This window comes from Saccopteryx bilineata, chromosome 4 (genome assembly GCF_036850765.1).
Source record: "Saccopteryx bilineata isolate mSacBil1 chromosome 4, mSacBil1_pri_phased_curated, whole genome shotgun sequence".
NCBI classification, from domain to species: Eukaryota; Metazoa; Chordata; class Mammalia; order Chiroptera; family Emballonuridae; genus Saccopteryx; species Saccopteryx bilineata.
Window position 1 is genome coordinate 291360519 of NC_089493.1, and position 8483 is coordinate 291369001.

General features: G+C 48.2%; 1 protein-coding gene across 1 annotated transcript in view; it reads right to left on the minus strand.

Annotated features, from left to right (window-relative positions):
- The window catches only part of ACSM1 (acyl-CoA synthetase medium chain family member 1), a 52680-nt gene extending 44979 nt beyond the window's left edge, over positions 1–7701 (minus strand). Inside the window, exon 1 of the mRNA XM_066275567.1 lies at positions 7620–7701. The gene's annotated coding sequence lies outside the window, so the exon portion shown is untranslated. The remainder of the gene's footprint in view (positions 1–7619) is intronic.
- Positions 7702–8483: the final 782 nt, after the last annotated feature.

The following is an 8483-nucleotide window of genomic DNA, read 5'->3' on the forward strand; positions in this document are numbered from 1 at the left end:
GTCCTAGAACCATGTGTGGAGATGGTAACATCAAAATAAGGCAGAGACTCTACCAGCCTAGTTCTCTGAGTAACTGTGTAGCCCAGTCTCCTGTCGACCTGAATATTCTACACCCATTACCCTCCTTAACCTTATAACAAACCTCTGGTGCTTTTCACTCCTCCCTGATGGTCCATAGCTATCAGATTTCTACCCTTAATGACTCTATTGAAACTTTTTTCTTTCTAGAAACAAGTTCTTTAATGTTCTTGCTGCCAAATACTATGGCTCCTTTTCAGTCTGACCCTTGGCTGGTCTTGGCAACGTCAATCAACTCCCAAATTGTCTATTCCTTCTTTCTCTTATCCTGCCCTGTCTTTCTGAGTCTTTTTTCCCCACGGTGTTGTCCATGGATCCTCTTCCTCTTTTCTCTTTAAATGTTTGTGTTTTCCAAGGACGCATCCTCAGCCAACAGTTGCTCTCGTCCCATATGCAGTCTGTCCATCTCATTCTCTCTCTCTTTCTCTCTCTCTCTCTCTCTTTCTGGATTGTATCTTTATTTACATTATGCTGAAACCACAGTGAAGTGCTGGCCTCCTTACATCCAAAGCTCTTGCTATGTAGGACCTGCAAAGTAACGAGGTTTGTGCATTCAAGGCAATTACTATTTTATTCACAATGAAACTAGGCAACGGACACACGTTGCTGGTCAGCAGCCCCTCCTCGGCTACAGCAATGGGACAGCAGATGACATGGCTGACCCCGAGGCTGGTGACTTGGCTGGCGGATGCATCTCCCGCCCAGGACTTGGGGCCGAGCAGAAAGCTGGAGAGATGTCTACAGTCTGGACGGTTCTTTCACTCCTTCAACCTCGCTTTCCACACCACCCGGACGCTCTCTTCGGACAAGGTCTTTCTCTCTCAATACTCTCCTAAACCACATGTAAAATCTTGACCTTCCCTCTTGAGTTCTAACTTCAATATGTATCTGATTACCAAATATATACTAACCTCCGTATTCCATAGACAACATAGATAAATTACCATCATCACAACTGAATTCAATGTTCCTGCCTCCAAACCTGTCCTCAGAAAGTATTATAACCACCTACCCCAGTTTACTGTTAGGTCGCCAAAGGAGGGGCGCCCAGGCCTGACGAGCTGTATAAGAAATGTATAATATTTATGCATCTGTGCACAGATGGGCTGGGACCCTAGTGGCGTCAGCCCCCAGGGTCTGGAGGTTTAAGCTACAGAACCCTATAAAAATAGGGTTAGTGAGCAAGGCTTAGCCAGGAGGTTAGTTTGGGTGTGGAATTTGAGGGCAGGGTGAGGGGATCCGCCCAAGCTGGGGGAGGTGGAGTGAGGAAGTTGTCCTGGTGGGAGGCTGGGTGAGGGGATGTGGGATACCAGTCAGCTTGGCTCAGGTGGAGAGGTACGGGAACTGCCCTGGCACCAGATTCCCTAAAGTTGAACCTGGCTTAGCAGAGTGTTTTTGGCAAGGGGCCCTGGACTGGATCCCAACATTCCAGCCTTTTGTCTTCTAAGGAAAAAGGGTGAAGGTCTCTTCTTCTGTAGCTACTTCCTGCTGGTTGGAGTGGTTGAAGCATTTAGGAGGAGGGGATGAATGGGAGTTGGTTTTCTGAGGTTTGAGCTAGGGCTTGCTCTGAAGTGGTGGCTCGAAGTGACATAATCTCTCCAATGGATGAGTTGGTATAAATGTCCTAAGGTGGTCCTTGAGAAAAGAACAAAGGAGGTGTACAAGACATGGTCCAAAAATTAGAGCGAGGATGAGAAGGGTTATGAGACCTAAGAGGGGTGATAGCCACGCATACCAACTGACTTTGTTTAACCAAGCGTCCCAGGTGTGGGTTGATGCTTTCTTATCTTAGCGGCTCTTTCAGTTACCTTATGAGCCGCGTCTCGAACTAGACCTGATTGATGGACATAGAAGCAGCATTCCTCTTCTAGGAAGAGGCAAAGTCCCCCTTTTCTGGCTGTGAGGAGATCTAATCCTCACCTGTTTTGTAAGGATATAGTAAGGGTTCTAGTGGTATGGCCAGGAGTTGGTTCTGTGGTGGAGTCCTTTGAGCCACTAATCCAGGGGTTGGGAAACTTTTTGGCTGAGAGAGCCATGAACACCACATATTTTAAAATGTAATTCCGTGAGAGCCATACAATGACCCGTGTACGTTTCACATTATCCAATAAAAATTTGGTGTTGTCCCGGAGGACAGATGTGATTGGCTCCAGCCACCCGCAAGCATGAACACATGAGCGGTAGGAAATGAATGGATTGTAATACATGAGAATGTTTTATATTTTTAATGTTATTATTATTTTTTTTATTAAAGATTTGTCTGTGAGCCAGATGCAGCAATCAAAAGAGCCACATCTGGCTTACGAGCCATAGGTTCCCAACCCCTGCACTAATCTAACTTCTTGGTCTGCTATGTTATTGCCTTGACTGATCGGATCATCCCCTGCCTGCTGCCTCCTACAATGGATTACAGCTGCTGACTTTGGGAGGTGTGCAGCTTGTAGTAGTTTAAGTATTAGTGGGACATTAGTTATTGGAGAACCTTTAGTGGTTAGAAATCACCTTTCCTCCCATATTAAGGCATGTGAGTATATGATGTGAAAGGTATATTTAGAGTCAGTGTATATGTTAAGTTCACATCCCTGGGCTAGGCTAAGGGCTCTGGTGAGAGCTATTTATTCAGCTTGTTGGCAATGTGGTCAGTAGGGAAAGGGACTTGGCCCTGATATCTGGTGGAGGGAGACTATGGCGTACCCAGCTACCTGTGTTCCTTGGTGTGTGTACGAGCTGCCGTCAGTGAACCAAGCGTGGTTTGCATTAGGCAGGGGTTGGTCTGCGATGTAGGGAAAGAGAGGCGCTCTGAAATCAAGAATGTCGGAACATGAACGGGTGGTGTCTTGGTCAGGCAGACGCAGGACGGTGGCAGGGTGAAGTCTTGTGTGTTTGGCCCAGGCGACATGTGAGAGGTTATCAAGGCAATGCAAAAGGTTTGAGTTCGGGAAGGAGGGAGAGTTTGTGTAACTTTGTGAGATAGTAAACATCAGAAAGATTGTGGGAGGAAAAAAACTATGGCTGGTTGTCCAAAAGTAAGTTTTTTGCTCTTTTGTGTGAGGAGGGTGCTGCTGCTACAGCCCTTCGCCAGATTGGCCGTCTTTTAATGGTGGCTTCAAGCTGTTTTGATAAATGGGCTATGCCTTGTGGGTCTGGCCCTAGACCTGTCCTAAAAGGCCGACAGCTGGACCCTCCTTTCGTCAGTATGCAGTTTGAAGGGCTTAGTAAGATTGGGGGGAGTGTGGGCAGAAGCTGAGACAAAGCCTTGTTGCAGGTTTTGAAGGGTGGGGAGATGCTTAAGGTGGGATCTAGGGGTTCTGATAAGGGGCCCTTAGTCGCCTGATAGAAGGGTTTTGCTAAGAGTTCAAAAGTGGGAATCCAGATTAGAAAGTAACCCGTAAGTGCGAGGAAAGAGAAAAATTCTTGTTTTGAGGTTGGTGGGGGCAAGAAAATGGAGGATGTGGAGGCCTGTGGTGAGGCCGGGCCCCTCAGGACGCCAAGGAGTGCCGCTGCGGGCAGGCCAGGTCGGTGCTGGGGAGGGGCCACGGCTGGGACTGGACGGGATGGTCCTCACGCCTTGAGGGGCTCGTGGGCAGTCTGACTTCCGATGGCCCACACGACCCGAGAGAGGGCAGGGTCTGGCTGGTGGCCTGGGATTGGGGCAGGAACAGCTCCAGCATGCCCCCTGTCTGCCGTGAAAGCAGGCCTCTGGGGGAGGGCCAGGAAATCCCCGCTGGGATTTTTGGGGGCCTTTGGGGCCTTTTTTTGTGGTTTTACGGCCTCCTCAGCAAATATCTGTAAGGCCTGAGTTTGGGCTAGTCTCTGTTCCTCCTCCCGATTATTGAAGACCTTAAAGGCCTGGTTTAGGATGCTCCTTCTAATGTTTCTTTTTCCTGCCATATGTATATGTCTTTGCTTCCCTTTGTTCACTCTCTCCTTCGCTTCTTCCCTCTGCACAAACCCTCTGCAACTTTCACAAACCTTCTTACCCATTCAGACATAAACACAAACTTTCAGGGACAACCAAAGGTGAGTAATCAGCATTCAGAAGACATAACAGAGAAAACAGGAAACTCACCCTGGCCGGATGGCTCAGTGGTAGAGCGTCAGCCCGGCATGTGGAAGTCCCGGGTTCAATTCCCGGCCAGGGCACACAGGAGAAGCGCCCATCTGCTTCTCCACCCTTCCCCCTCTCCTTCCTCTCTATCTCTCTCTTCCCCTCTCGCAGCCAAGGCTCCATGAGAGCAAAGTTGGCCCGGGTGCTGAGGATGGCTTCATGGCCTCCACCTCAGGTGCTAGAATGGCACCAGGTGCAACAAAGCAATGGCCCAGATGGGCAGAGCATCGCCCCCTGGTGGGCATGCCGGGTGGATCCCAGTCAGGCGCATGCGGAAGTCTGTCTGTCCCCCTCCCCTTTTTTTCAATTCAGAAAAAGAAAACAGGAAACTTTTGTCAACCCAAGCAGAGAAAACATACATTTTCTTTTAAGAACTTTGAAAGACATTAATTAAATTTAAACCAGTAGCAGTATCAAATGCTTTTCTAGACCACCTGGCTCAAAAAAACCAAAAACATTTGGAATACTTTTATACTTTACTATATATATAAACAGTACTGCTAATTGCAGAGAAGGCAAGACTCTTAACTTGTCCTTGGCAGCCTTTCAAGAAGGCCATAGCGAAGGGAGCAGATGGGCCCCTGAGCTGCTTGGATTTTAAACGAGCCATTGCAAGCCTTTTTCCCACTTTGAGTTGAGGTCGTGGTATTACTCCTCCCATTGGAGTGGTGTTAATTCTCCTATTGTTCTCAGGATTACAGCAGCTCCCAGACCTCCCAAGAGAAAGCTTTAAGAAGTTTAAAAGACTTTATTTTCCCTTTTATTAAGATTTACCTTCCAGAAACTTGGATTTTAAAAGATGGCATAGATTATGTTTGGTGGGCTTTGAATTGTTTCTGGAGCCACACCTCTGATCCTGCGAAAACATTATTTGTAAAATAAGGACAGTTGTGTTCAGTACCTCAAGGACCAGGTGGCCACCCAAATGTTGGCAAAGGACTGACCAATTCACTCGCCCATCTCAGGATTGTTTTCTACCTGGGTATATATTTCTTTCAGGCTCCGTAACAGTTACAGAGAGATCTACATAATTTAAGGTCATCCTTGAGAGCCATAGAGGTTTGGATATATGACCTGGGACTGGATAAACAGGTCCAGCTGCAAGGTGACCAGTCAGCTAGAATGCAGCAAGGTGGACGCTAGTGGAACCGAGATTAAGCTGCTTATTTTAAAACAAAATTCAGGACACAAAGTCTAAACAAATGAATATCTGCAAACTAAATCTTCTAGAAAGAGTGACTGAGACACAACCCTAGAACCTTACTTGACACCAACCAAGAGCACAGGCGACAGCTAGAAGGTCCAGATGGTACAAAGCCCAAATGCAGAGACAGAGTTCCCAGTGTGCACAGAACAGCAAAACTTCAGACAGACAGACAGGTAGACAGAGGAGATACATGAGACAGATGAGGTAGATAAGAGCTCTCAAACTAAAATTAACTACATACAAACAAGACAATTACAGTACAGAGACATGAGCAGGACACTTCAATAAAATCTGATTAAACCAAATGGAGTTGCAATTTGGCCCTTAACATTGGAGAGGATGAACACAGAGCATCACAATAACAGGCCAAGACCTTACAGAATACAGAAACAAGTTCAGGATATACCATTCCATTCTGTTTACATTTAAAGGAGCGCTTCTTGCATATTCTAATTTTAAAACAGCGATGTACAGGAATGAAACTATTCTACAGAGTATATACAAACAGAATAGTATATCATAATGCTTTTCATTGGTTTAGTTTAATATTTGAGCCTGCATTTTTCTTTTTTCTTTTCGTGACAGATACAGAGAGAGAAACATAGAGAGGGTCAGATAGAAGCAGGCAGACAGGAAGGAGAGAGATGAGAAGCATCATGTCTATGAGCCCACACTCAAGTCAGCAACCCTGCACTCAAGCTGGTGAGCCCCCACTCAAGCCAGCGACCTCAGGGTTTTAAAAGTAGGTCTTCCACATCCCAGTTCAATGCTCTATCCACTGCGCTACCGCCCAGTCAGTCTGAGCGGCATTTTTCTATTTTTTTCTTTTTTTTTTTTTTCATTTTTCTGAAGCTGGAAACAGGGAGAGACAGTCAGACAGACTCCCGCATGCGCCCGACCGGGATCCACCCGGCACGCCCACCAGGGGCGACGCTCTGCCCACCAGGGGGCGATGCTCTGCCCATCCTGGGCGTCGCCATGTTGCGACCAGAGCCACTCTAGCGCCTGGGGCAGAGGCCACAGAGCCATCCCCAGCGCCCGGGCCATCTTTGCTCCAATGGAGCCTTGGCTGCGGGAGGGGAAGAGAGAGACAGAGAGGAAAGCGCGGCGGAGGGGTGGAGAAGCAAATGGGCGCTTCTCCTGTGTGCCCTGGCCGGGAATCGAACCCGGGTCCTCCGCACGCTAGGCCGACGCTCTACCGCTGAGCCAACCGGCCAGGGGGCATTTTTCTATTTTTGAGAATAATTTGATAGGTGGAGCAGGAGAGACAGAGAGAATGAAGGGTGAAGAAGGACTGGACATTGGATTTCTGACCATTTCCACTGCAGTGACAGAAGTCATAGAGGTCTCCGATCATTGAAAGGCATTTTGGTTTGAGGTCTCCCTTGAGGCTGAGAAGGGTTAAATTTTTGAGGGGACAGCCTAAGGGGGTGGATTTCTGAAGTGTGGAGTGTGCGCTGAGAGAGAATGGCAACGAAGGTGAGGGTGGGGGTGAGAACTGACAGTATCCCTGGGCGAGGCTGGCCATGGACAGACATCCCACGTGGTAGCCAAGCCACCTAGGAGAGTGAGGGGGGTCTCTTAGGTCAGGCGTCCCTAAGTCTGAGGGGTCCCGAGGGCAGAGGTGGGGGAGTCTTCCGGCCCAGCGCTAGGACTCCCTATGGGGGCCAAAGCCGGAGAGAGCAAACGAGCAGACCCAGCAGGAGGATCGTAGGCTCACTCACTGGAACTGATGATCGGCGTGGACTGAGAAGTCAGCAATGGAGAGGAGACATTCCCAATGTCCGATGTCCTCCTTGGAGTGCCCAGGAGGGCCACAGGGGAAGAAGCCAGTGCAGGTTGGTCTTGAGACCCTGAGCTGGACTCAGAGCTTAGCCTAGGACAAGCTGCCGCTGTCGACTGCTCTCCGAGCCACAAGCCCAAGACGGTCAGGGACCGGAGCTGCCCAAGTGGGACCCTCCTGGGTTTCGGCACCCAATGTTAGGTCACCAAAGGAGGGATGCACCAGTCTTATAAACTGTTGAGTTTTATAAGAAGTGTATTTATGCATCTGTGAATAGCTAGTGTGAGACCCCAGTGGCATCAGCCCTGAGGGTCCGGAGATGTAAGCTTTTGTAGGGTTAGTGAGCAAGGTTTAGCCTGGAGGTCAGTTTGGGTAAAATATTTTGGGGTGGGGTGCGGGGATGTGCTCAAGCAGAAGGTGGGGTGAGAAGGTAGGTCACTTACTGAGGAAGTTGTCCCCGTGGGGACAGCCTAAGAGGGTGGTGTCGGCCCGGTGATGAAGGGTATCAGTCCGGGTGCTCAGACAGAAAGTGACAGGCACTGCTAGATCACTTCAGGTTTAACCTGGCTTTGGAGAGGTTTCTCGGTAAAGGACCTGGACCCGAACCTAATGCCCTGAGTTCGTTAGCCTCCACATAAAGTCCAAATTCTATCATGTGATATAATGACCACCCCTTCTGCCATTTCACAACTTGAATTCGATGTTGAAATCATGTTGAGTGTAAGTGAAGTGATCGCCTTTCTCCAAGATAAATTCCACCTTCTGTGAATAATAGCAGCAAGCCTGTGAGACTCCTCGCCACCAAGACATATCCGGGTTAGTCTGGGACCCCTCTAGAGCTAATGATTGTCCAGGGAAGTTATGCACAGGGACTTGGCAAATGTTACTTCTTAGTTCTGAGGTCACTGGGATATCTTAAAGACTTTTAAGGGCAGAAAGAATGAGGTAATCTAGCGCTGTACCTTATCCTAAAGAAGATGAGTTGGTAATTTCATTGTACTCACATTAAACTAGTCTTTGTGAAATGTACTGGCTGAGTATTATGATTGCTTTATACAAGCCATAGGGTGAAGGGATTGGGTAAAGAGAGGAGAACCTTTACTTTGAGTAAGTCTCAGATTTCCATAAAGGTATGGGTTCCTGTCATCAGTCATCCTTTTTTGTGTGTGTGTGACAGAGAGAGAGAGAGAGAGAGAGAGAGAGAGAGAGAGAGAGAGAGAAAGGGACAGATAGACAGGACGGGAGAGAAATGAGAAGCATCAATTCTTTGTTGTGGCACCTTAGTTGTTCATTGATTGCTGTCTCAT